The sequence below is a fragment of the Arachis stenosperma genome, chromosome 1 (assembly GCF_014773155.1).
Source record: "Arachis stenosperma cultivar V10309 chromosome 1, arast.V10309.gnm1.PFL2, whole genome shotgun sequence".
In the NCBI taxonomy this organism is placed as follows: domain Eukaryota; kingdom Viridiplantae; phylum Streptophyta; class Magnoliopsida; order Fabales; family Fabaceae; genus Arachis; species Arachis stenosperma.
In genome coordinates, this window is record NC_080377.1 from 125,351,146 (window position 1) to 125,364,268 (window position 13,123).

A 13,123-nucleotide genomic window follows, 5' to 3' on the forward strand; every position below is an offset into this window, starting at 1 on the left:
TTAAAATTGTATAAAGAGAATATAAATTTTTTTTGTAATTAATTTTTATTATACAAAAAGTTTTTTTTCTAAAAATTAAACTTATTAATAATATTATTTAATTTCATAAAAAAATTATCTATAAACTTACATTTTTATTATATAATTTACCAAAATAAAATTGTATTTCCTAAATTCAATAAAAATTTAGTATAGATAATTTTCTGAATTTATAACAGATATACTATAAATACTAAGTGAAGTACTAATCTTATTAGTATGTTATCTATTCTAATTTTAACATCACTTAAATAATAATTAACTTGATCATTGAAGTCCTTTACAAGTCTCATTTTTTATTCGGTTTAAAAATTGCAGCTAATTAAAAGTCTTTGTTCATCCAAAATTCAACCCAAACAATTATTATTGAATAATTATATAATTGTTTTTCGAATAAATAATTAAATTTATTTTTAAAATATCATTCATTTTTTAAATTAATTCTTAAAAAATTAAATTAATCATATTAGTTCTTAAAAAATAAATCGTAAGTCAAATTAATCTTTTATCAAGTAAATAATAATATGCCACGTTAAATAACATGTGACAAGTTAATATCATATGTCCTAAGATGATTAGTTAGCTTTTATATTAATGACATGTATCATCTGACATGTCATACATTTATTTAGAATCAAAATAGTCTCTAAAAATATATATGTAAATTATTTTCATTTCAAAAATTTTAAAAATTGATCAAATTAACTTTTATATAAATTTCTCTTATTTTTTTCTAATATTAATTTTTTATTTTTTTAATACTAATAATTTTAATGATCCTGCTATGTATTCAAACTTTTTTGTCAACCAAACCTAATTAAATTGGCCAAAATTCAACAAAAACCACACATGCAACGTGGACATAAATCACATACTTCTTTTTCGTGTTCCTTCTATTTCCTTGTGCGCTTTCCCGTATCACCATTTTTTGTTGCTGCTTTTTTTATTTTTTATTTCTTCTCTTGTTGGTTATTGCATTACTTTTTTTATTTCATATTTTTTTAATTTGATTTTTTTTATTTTCATTATTGTTAAGAGAATGAAACAAGGAGAATTATGAATAGGTAAAACAAAAAAGATAAGATGAAGAAGAAGAAAAAAGAAGAAGACGAAAAAAAGGAATAAGAGGAGGAGAAGGATATAGAGTTTTTAATTGTGCAAAATTTATCCAGAAAAATAGCACTAAAATTTTTTAATTGTAACACCAAATTTTTTTTTTATTTTGACACTGAAATTTTTTAGCAATAACACATGTTTCTTATTAAGAGGGTGAATAAGAAGAATTTGAGAATGTGAAACAATAAGAAAAAGAGAAAAAAGGAAGAGGAGGTTTTAATTGTGTAAAATTTATTAGAAAAATAACATCGAAATTTTTTAAATGTGACACAGAAAATTTCTTTGACATCAAAATTGTATAACCGTAATATAGAATTTTTTTCGTCGTTGAATTAATTGAGTGGTATTTAACTCATATATAAAAAATTTAGTCATTTCTATATTATTTTTAACAAATTGTTGCATTGTTTTTTATTTCAAAACACATTTGAATGTATTTTTACTATTTTATTAATTGAGTGAGCTAAGATTTTGGATATGTGATTCTTTAAAGCAAAGTTGTCAGAACCAAGGTTCTGAAAACCGGTTCAGACCGACTGGTCGAACCGGTTGAACCGTGAACCGTGAAGACAGACGGTTCGAACAAATAACAAAACCGCAAATTTCAAAAACCGGAGTTGGCCCGTTGAACTGGCCGGAAATCGGTCGGTCGAACCGAACCGTGACCCGGCCAGTATTTTGAATGCGCGTCCAAACGCTGTCGTTTCAATCTCTCTCGACAACTCCATATGCCCAGAATCCCAGATCCAGCATCCAGTACTTTGCCCTAACTCCATCCTCCCAATCTCATCGTCCTTCACCTCCGTCCCTCACCTCCATTCAGCACTTCAGCCGCCGCCTTGTGCTGCCGCCGTCGCCGTCGCGACAGGGCTCGCTGTCGAAGCCACTATTGCGTCCGTCTGTCGAGCTCGGTGGCCGTCCGTCCGTGTAGCCACTGCCCCCAAGTCTCCAACTCCCCTGCTCTCTTCTTCCGCGAGCTCGCCCCATCCCCTACTCTTTGCATCTTCTTGCCATCGGCTTCATCTTCTTGCCGTTGTCTGGTCGGTGTCGTCCATCAATCAAGGGTTTGTCGGCGTCCTCTTCGAAGGTCAGTGAATTTCTTGCTCGCTTGTTCTTCAGTTGTTCAGTTGTTCTTCGTTCTTTTTCTACTTTTTTATGCTCTGTTTTTTGTGATTTGCTCTGGTTTTGTGTGTTGCGATTTTATTGATTAATGAATGTTTTGTGATTAGCTCAGGTTCTTTACTGATTATTGGTTTTTTACTGAGGTGATTAAACACCATGGCAGTTAGATTACCTCCAGAAACGGTGCCGAGAATTGGAAATCCCTAATATTATTTTTTATTTAGGATTTAGGATTCAATCAAGAATTTTTGATATTATTTAAGAGAAGATTGCTGTTTTTGGCACCTGGATCACTAGAAAATATTTAAAAAACAATCGTGTATGTGAAGCTGAAAGTGAGTGACATGTTGTTTTCATGGGTAATTCAGTTTGCTGCATTGCATTACTAAGTATCTTTGTTCTAATGAATAAGAAAAAAAATATAAATTGATATGAATCGAACAAGTTCTCCTCTTGTGAATAGGTTTTGCACTTGACTATAGAAATAGGTAACTGTTATTGTTGACATTATTGCTTAAAATGAATTTGTTATGCTGCTGCTACTATAAATTAATTTCTTTCTAGCCCTTGACCTCTAGTTAGGAAGTTTCACATGCCACATACTTAATTCTATGTTGTATGTATTGCAAAGGGTACAATGAAGGTAGGCCGGTTAGCAAAGGAATTAGCAGCCGATGTAAATATTAAACGCAAAGTCAAAGGACTGCTTCCTCATCCAGGGGTTACGTAACAATTAAGTGTCAATTTTAGTTGTGTAATTATTTGGCAAAAGAATTACTCTTATTGCTCAAAAGAATTCCTTTCCTTATCTAATATCTATACATGGAAAACATGATTTAAACTGTATGGGTAGTAATTCTGTACCTCTTTCTCTGTTGCAACATTCTTATAACTCCTAAATGATATAAATATAGTGAAACACATTGTTTGAGTGAAAGTTTGGATCAATAAATTACATAACCAAAATAATTTATCTGATTGCTGTGTATAATCTTTAGGCTATTTCTTGTGTTTTTCATTTTACAAAAATAAGTTTATTTTTCTTTATAAGTTTTACACTAGTTTTCACTCTTTAATACTTTTTTCAAATGAATATAACTAAGTTGAAATGAATTATTCACGTAACTGTATAAAGGTATAGTTAGATACCCTAATATTGGAAGGTCATCATTGATAAACCGTTTACTAAAGTGAAGAATGTGCCCTGCAGCCCCAGACCATGAGTTACCCGAATTGTTCATGTACTTGTATTCTGTTAAAGTTGAAACTAATGGCTTCTAATGTTGAGTACTTAACAAGTTTTTACGAATTTTGATGATTGATGACAAATTTTTATGTTGCCATTTAATATTTAGATATTTCTTTTTATTATTTACCTTTTGAGTTTATATTTTGATAAGATCATATCGTTTTGGTCGATGACATTTCATATAGTGTTTTAAATTTGGAAGATATTTTAAAATTTATATTAGATTATAATTATATTTTAGGATTTTATTTATAATTTATTTATTATTTTATTTAAAACGGTTTTTCCGGTTGAACCACGGTTGGACCGATTGGACCAATAAATCAGTGAACCAGTAACTAAAGCAGTTCGATGACCGGTTCGGTTCTCAGAACCTTGGTCAGAACCGAACCGGTGATCGAACCGGTCAGGCTACTGGATCACTGGGTCACTGGTTCAACCGATGAGTCATTAGTTGAACCGGTTAACCCGGTCCCTCATAAGTAAAATGTATAAAATAGCTAAAAATTAAAAAATTAACAGTTAAAAAATATATCTCCAATAACAGTTTAATAAACATTAAGTCTCAAATCCTAAAAATAAGTAGTAATACGAAAATAAACATAAAATTTAGTACTATTAGTCTATTACATGAACAACTCAATTTAACACAATGAAAATAACAATTCATGGATTATATCCAAGGAGTAACTTCAAAATCTGGATATCTTTCTTCATCTGACAAATCTAGAGCTACATCTTGATTGGTTTCATTCTGATTTGTATTTTTCACATAAGTATTATTAGCTTCACCATCATCTCGATCATCTTCCATATTCAATTCATCTAACATTTCAATAATGTTTCACAAATCATAATCAATAATAAGGCAAAATATTTGGTTAAAGCATTACAAAATTATCCCTAACAACAACATACCAAATCATCTAAAGCTGATTGAAGAGACATATTTGCAAGATCATTCCGTAAAGCATCAACTTTTTCAGGAGTTAAAAATGGTGGTGAATCTTCCATTATCCATTCCGAATGATCCTCAAATGCATCAAGACAAATTGGATCATAACTTTGCTTTCTCATTCAGTTCCTATGTTATCAATTAAGTTGATTATTCTTATTATGACTAAAAATTTTAAATAATGCCTTCAAGAAAGAATAATAAAAAGTACCCATGCAGGATCAGTTTTTCCTCTATTACTATTTTTTTGGGTTCCAATTGTTGGATCAGGAGTTGATCCTTGTTCCTGAGAAGTTGGTGTTGGTGTTTCTGATAGTGCATTTGATGAAGCCATCCTAAATTCCTAATCAACCAGGGTCCAGGACTAAATGACTAATCTCCAAGAATAATACACAATAACAATCCACTAACTACTAAGAATAACATCCAACAGCAACCAACAATGGATAATCAACAAACTGAAGTACTGAACAGAAACAAAAAATAAATCAAGAAACATGAGAGATCAAACAGAAAAACATGTGAAAGTGTTCATATTCTCATCTACTCGCATACCAAAATCAAACAGAAATCAAACATATGTGAAACCACCAATTAAAAAATTAACTTCAAACATATGTAAACTATCAAACACTTTCTCATCTGCCCGTATACCAAAACAGAAATCAAACTATCAAACATATAAAAAAACGTTCAAAAAACAGAAATCAAACTATCAAAAAATTAACTTCAAAATCAAACATATGTAAACTATCAAACATGCTCTCATCTGCCTGCGTACCATAATCATTAATCAATCTACAATAATCAATTAACTTCAAAAAATTAAAAAATTAAAAGTACTTACCTGCACGGCTGCACGGCTGGACCCTGGACCTGGAGGGATGGAGCGACGAGCGTCGAGCAGAGAAGAGGGAGACCTGGAGGGATGGAGTGACGAGCGTCGAGCAGAGAAGAGGGAGACCTGGAAGGAGACCTGGTGAGTGGCGCACTGCTCTGGATGCGGTGGTGAGGTGAGTGCCGCGTGGTTGAAGCTGAACAGGGCGACGAGGTGGCTGAAAGCCTGAAGCTGAAGCAGAGTAGGCGAGTAGCAGGGGAGGGAGTCATGGTGCCATGGTGATGGTGATGGTGGTCTCTCAACTCAAACCGTTTGGAAATGGGAAGGGAAAGTGGGAAACAGGGGAAGGGGATCTGGGGATGGAGGCTAGGGTTAACAGCGATGAAATGAAACGCAGGCGCAGCAGCAGAGCTGCTTTTGTTTCTTTTTTTTAAAGAAACGACGTCGTTTCCATAAAAAAAATTACGAACCGGTCCGGGTTAAACGAAATCCGTCGGTTCACCGGTTTTGATCAAGCCCGGCCGGTTCACTACGGGTCTCGCCAGTTCAACTCCTTGTTCGGTTCTATGTCTCACCTGGACCGGTTATGGCACCGGTTCGCCGATTTTTCGGTCCGACCGACCGGATCGGTTCGATTCTGCCAACTATGCTTTAAAGATGAACACTTTTAATATATAATTAATAATAATTTGATAAAATTATTTATATAAAAAAATTCACTACAAAAAAATTAAAATATAAAATAAAGATACAAATAAAAAATAACTTTGTGATAATTTGATTATTTTTATTATTTTATCTGAAAAAAATTTTATTTGTTAAAGTGTGAAAAATGAGATAAAATTAGTAGCATTAAAAAAATTAATATTATAAAAAAATAAGAGAAATTTATATAAATATTAATTTGATCAAATTTTTTTTAATTTTAGAAATAAAAAATAATTTAGTGTGTATATTTTCGTCGGATAACATGTGGATACGTGGTTCTTTAATGATGAACACTTTTAATATATAATTAATAATAATTTGATAAAATTATTTATATAAAAAAATTTACTTAAAAAACAAAAATTTTAAAATATAAAATAAAAATACAAATAAAAAAATAACTTTGTGATAATTTGATTATTTTTATTATTTTATCTGAAAAAAATTTTATTTGTTAAAATGTGAAAAATGAGATAAATTTAGTAGCATTAAAAAATAAAAAATTTAATATTATAAAAAAATAAGAGAAATTTATATAAGTATTAATTTAATTAATTTTTTAAATTTTATGAATAAAAAATAATTTAGTGTGTATATTTTTATCAGATAATATGTGGTATATATAATATATTATGCGTCATTGATCTAATACGTTAATCAATCATCTTGTGACAAGTGGTATTAACTTACTATGACATCATACTACATGATATTTAATATGATAATTATTTAACTAACAGAAGAATCTATTTAACTTATATTTATGTTTTAATTTAAAAAATAAAAGATCTTTTAACGATGACTTTGACTATTCACCGTGGTAAAAAGACTTTATTTTTTCCTATTGTAACGGGGCTAAAGCTCAAACTCTTTCCATATATATAAGATAGTTGATTAATAAACTAGTAACAACTATATTACTAAAAACAAAAAGAGTAGTAACAACTAAAAGTTGTTCCAAGGCCACAAAGAACAGTTTTTGGGCTCTAAAGCCTACAAGATCTTCAACAGATACAAACCCAGTACAATGTTGTCGAACATACATTGTGGGCCATTAAAAAGGTATGAGCTTGATGGCAGTTTGTAACATAGTACATGATTCAAGACGAAAAAAAAAGGGTGCATACTCGTCCCCAACTCCTGGTAATTTTTTCGAAGACTATGAGACCCTCAGCAAAAAAAATTTCCTGACCTGTGATCTTAAATTTCGTGAGATTGGTTATCTCCTCCATTAGCATGTCTATGTGACAAGTTAATCAATTTATATGTCTGTTAAATACTAACTAAGATTGACATTTTTTTTATTAAATGTCTCGTTGTCTTTATAAATAATTATCAAGGACTATTTATAATTTTTCTTTATTTTTTGTTAACTTTTTTATATACATTAGCTAAATTTATTAAGTAAGAATATACCAAAAAATATTTGTGAGTTTTTTTTAGGATAAAAAATCTTAATAAGCCAAATCAAGAATCATGTAATGTAAATACGCCAAAGTGAAAAGCAATAAGCCAAATCATATTTTTATATAATTCGAACCATGCTGGTTCGAATTTCATTTCTACATAATTCGAACCAACTTGGTTCGAATTATACACAAATACATGCATACACGTGGTTCGAATTATACACAAACACACGCACACACTAATTCGAACCAGCTTGGTTCGAATTACACACAGTAATTCATGGTATAATTCGAATTATGCTGTTAAAAAATTAATAATTTATTTAAAAAAATTTATTAAAAAAAATTAATAATTTAAAAATTAAAAAAATATATATTTTTATTTCATACGTTAAAAAAAGCTAACAAAATATTTAATTACGAGACTTTTTTAAAATATTAATGAGCTATCAATTCGAATTCCATACAATACTTTTCTGTCCATTTTTAATAGTTCATGAATATTTTTTAATAAATTTTTTTAAATTATAGTACAAAAAATATTTTATCCTATGCAAAACAATTTAAAAAAAATGGCTTAAAAAATGTTAGGAGTACTATAAAAATTTGTAATGTTATAATAACTTAGGTAAATACATGCGTGTACTCAAATTTTAAATAAAATACTCTACATAGTCAATAATAATTTAGAAATGAAAGAAAATATTTTATTCCATACAAAATAATTAAAAAATATATTTTATTCTATACAAAATAATTTTAAAAAATGGCTTAAAAGATATTATGAGTACTATAAAAGTTTGTAATATTCTAGTGATTTAGGTAAATACATGATAAAAATATTTTTTCTTTAATTTCTAAATTATTAGTGACTATGTGGAGTATTTCTTTAATGTCTTAAATCATTAGAACATTACAAATTTTTATAGTACTTCTAACATTTTTTAAGCTATTTTTTAAATTATTTTACATAGAATAAAATATTTTTTTATGATATAATTTAAATAAATTTATTTTACATAGAATAAAATATTTTTTAAATTATTTTGCATAGCGTCATACTCTCTTTTAGAATTCGGTCTTACCGTCTTACCATGTTTTGAGATTCAACCCAAAAACAAATGAGTTTAGTCATGGTTTCACTTTCATCCCTGGACTAGATGACGATATCTACAATATGATTAAGAGTGCACGTTCGTAATTTGGACCGCAGAATTAGACAATTAGTAGTTGTTGATACTTGATTACTTGGTTGGTAGGTATTTCCACATCCCTGACCAACTTATTTTCCAAGTGAAAGCAAGCAATTGAGAGTCAAAGCACCATAATTATTTAACATTATCTTAATTGCTAGATGCCATCTTATTATTTCTTTTTCTTTCAAGAGAAGTGAAAAACTTTGCTATGATCTGTGTCAAACAGATAAAAAATGAGAAATTAAAGTAGAATAAAAAACTAACAACATAATACCGATAATTATAGTAAAATAAAAAGTATACAGTAATTTTAAGGAAAAAAAAATTAACATACACGTTTTTATATTTATATAATATGATATGATATATGATTTGCATTAGCAGTTAGATAAAGTTGGCATCAATGTGACACCGACCCCATAAAATATACAAAATATATTATCTTAAATTTTATCCGCCAAAATAATCACAGATACAAACAGTGATATAATAGATAATATCAGTAAAATCTAAAAATACGTTCAAAATGGGGATTATCCACTCTGAAAAACATTATAAGTACACTATAAATTAAATACTAATTTAGTTATTATATATTTATATATTTGAGTAAATCATCAATCACGCATCCAAATTATCAGAACGTTTTTATTTTTATTAACAACAAAAGTATTTTTAAAATATTTTAAAATATAACAAAAATATCTAACATTAACTCGCTAAAAATATATTCTCAAAAAATATTTTAAAAATTATATTTTAATATAATTTTTAACAAGTTAATATACAGTCTGATTATACTCTAAAAGTATGATTGAGATTTATTATCTATTGCTTCTTCAACTAAATATTAATACTTCTGATTAAATTGTTTGGATGCTCATTCAATGTATGTCTTCCCTTTTATGGTTGTTTTATAAGCAACCCTTAAATCTACATCGAGTTTCACTCTTCTAAATTTTAGATCCCATGTTATTTATTTGAAAAATGTTAGGTAAACAATAATTATCTTGAACAATATGAACAACTACTAATTAAATAAAAATACATTATATCCTAATTTAAAATTATTAATTAAATTTAAGATTAATTTACTCTTTTAACTCTATTAATTCACATTATTCATGCATTGTTAAAAAATGTTATTAATTACTTATACTTTTCCTATTTTCAATACATAATAGATTCTCTATAATTTAGCGTGATAAGCAAAATAGAGCTCCAAGTTAACTCTAAATCTAGCAACCTATGCATCTCTCTAAATAATTTTTTTGGTGACTGAAATAAATTAAACAAAAAAAAAACAAAACAAACAAAACAAAGAACTGCTTAAATAGAGGGACAGTCTCGTTTAAAACTACTCTTAAACTCCTCTCAAGGTGAAAGAAGCTCCACATGCGAAAGTTGTAACTTTATCGCCATCTTTGCCATAGTATCTGCCACCGTGTTTGCATCTCTCGTAATCAAATGAAAGTCAACACGCCAATTATAATGCATGATATCTCTTATTTTGAGCACCAATGGATCAATAATATCTCGTTGACCCACATCCCAAGCTAAGAGATATCCTCTCCAAATAGCAAACAATTCTCCTTGAAAAATACTATTACTCTCAATCATTCCCAAATACCCCATTTGTCAGCTCTTATTACAATCTCTAATAACACAAGCAAAACCAACACTATCACCCGAACAAAAATAACTAGTATCACAATTAATCTTAAAAGTACCAATGGATGGAGATTCCAAAAACCATTTAGAGTAGAGGGAAGGGACATACGTTGTAATTTAAAAATATTCCTAAGCTCCTTTTCTGAAGTTAATGCCAGACAAATCACTTTTTTCCAGAGGCCAAGTTTCATGGGGATTAAATATGTCATTATTCCTTGCTTGTCATATTCACCAAAGTCCCGAAAAGAACTTAAACGGATGCTCTTTGCTATGATACAAGAACCAGTTCTTCAAATCCAAAGGATGACAAGAAATATCCAACCTATGCTAGACAAGCTGAGCTTTTGGACAATCCCTAATACAATGTAAAACTGATTCCTGGTTAGAAAGACATCTTGGACACCTATCCGATGACGACATTCCTCTTCTAAAGCGAAAACTTGCAATAGGAAGAGCCTCCTTAAGACACAACTAAGCCAAAAACTTATGCTCTTACAATCCAGATGAACGAGCAGGTCCGGAAGTGGATTGGTATTAGAATAGGTCCACTGCTAAAGTCTATAACTCACGCAATGGTTACTTGTAGTTGTGTAAGCAGCTGTTTGATTGGGAGGAGCGGGAGAATCTCTCTAAATGATTTATTGTCAGTTTGTTGCATCGTGCAATTTCAGAATTTCCATTAGATACATTATCGGAGATAAATTTTATCCAGCTTTTTTTACGGAAGATTCCAAGCAACTTCAATCTCCACTGTTATTCTTCTTTTGACAAAAAAAACTCATCTTTTTTGAAGGCTTCATCTATGGAATCAATCGTCTAAAAAATTGTTGCTGTAACATTAATCGACCGTTTGTAGGATGGTGAGAATATTTTGCAATTATACCACTTCCAAAACTACCAGCAGATAACTGAGAATTTTGTGATTTATGAAATTTGGTTATTATGTCCTAACTCTGATAATAAATTCTACCAGATTCAAATATGGAAGGGACTCTAGAAAAACTTTGAATGTTATAGAGATTAATTACGTAAGTCTATATGCGTGAATCAGTAAGACTGTCTCACAGGACATGATTTTGATCTTTAGTCAAATAATTACAGCAATGACAATCATTTTCCCTTCAAACAGTCTTCTTCTTCTAGCAGCTGTCACCAATTTTTTATGCAAAACTAGCCACATAAAGAGTATACAGTTAATTTTGAGAAACACAATTTTAAAACATTTATATATATATTTATATAATAATATGATATGATATATGATTTGCATTAGTAGCTAGATAAAGTTGGCATGAATGTGATACAGATTATTATCCTATAAAATATACAAAATATACTATCTTAAGTTTTATTCTCCAAAGTAATCACAGATGTAAAGAGTGACATCATAGATAATACTATTAAAGTCTAAAAATATGTTTAAAATAGGATTGTCTACTCCTAAAAACATTATAACTGCGCTAAAAATTAGACATTAATTTAGTTATTATATATTTATATATAATTTTGAGTAAACCACCCATTTCACATATGAATTATAAGAACGTTATTAAAAATAATTTTTACAGTTCTATTTTATTAATGACAAAAATATTCTTAAAATATTTTAAAACATAGTATATATTCTCAAAAAATACTTTAAAAATTATATTTTGATATAATTTTTTATATATATTATTAGTAAAATAAGATAATTTTATTTTTAAAATTTGATAATTTTATTCTAGTTTTTTTTTTATCATTGACTAAGAATATTTTTAAAAAATAAAAAAATTTTAAAAGTTGATTTTTATTTGATTTTTTATATATTCTTTTTAAATAGTTATTCAATTATTTTTATAAAAATATAGATCAAATGCATAAACGATTTATTGAATACAAAAATTATTTGTCACCTATAAAAAAAAGTAATATTAAAAAAATATAAGAATTATTTTTGTTGATATTTTCAAAAATCGAGTACATTTTTAGTAGTTTATCCTATTATTTTATTTACTTATATATTTTATAAAAATAATTAATTAATGACTAATTTTTTACGTATAAATAATAACAAATAATCAATTCTATAATCATTCTTCTACAAATGACACCATCTTCCTTTTCACGCTGTCCTTCTCATCCAACACCATAATACGAAGCCTAGCCTATCATGTGTAGTTATTCAACAAATATTTATATTACAGTTTTGTTATACATTTAAATTTTTTGACAACCAAGTTCAATTAAATTGGTTCAAACCTAGCAAAAATCACTTTTATTATATGCAGCATGTACAGACGCATGCTTTACTAATGCAAACGAAACATCTGCTTCACTGACATTGCTATCTTCGTGCATCTCTTTCTCTTTCTTCTATTGGTGCTGCTGTTATATTGCTGCATTTTATTTTTCTTTCTTTTTCTCCTCCTCTTTTTTATGTTATTGCAGTCGGTTATTCTTTTCTTTTTTTTTCTCTTTTACTTGATTTTATATCTCTCAAGAGAGTAAAACAAGAAGAATTATGAGAAGATGAAATAAAAAAAAGATGAAAAAAAATCAGAAGATGAGAAGGAGGAGGAAGAAGAGTTTTAAATTGTATAGAAAAGGTAAATACCAAATCAGTACCTGAAAAATTCTAACGCTGACAAAATGGTACCTGATCTTTGTTATTAACAAAATGATTCCCGAAAGATTTTAAAATTTGACAAAAGTAACCAAACTTCAATTGAGTTACCTGGAGCTAAAGTTTAAGAGTGACGTGTCAGTTAATAATTTTTATAATTACAAAATTTACTACTTTTGACTTTTATAATTTTAAAAATGCCCCAATTTTAATTT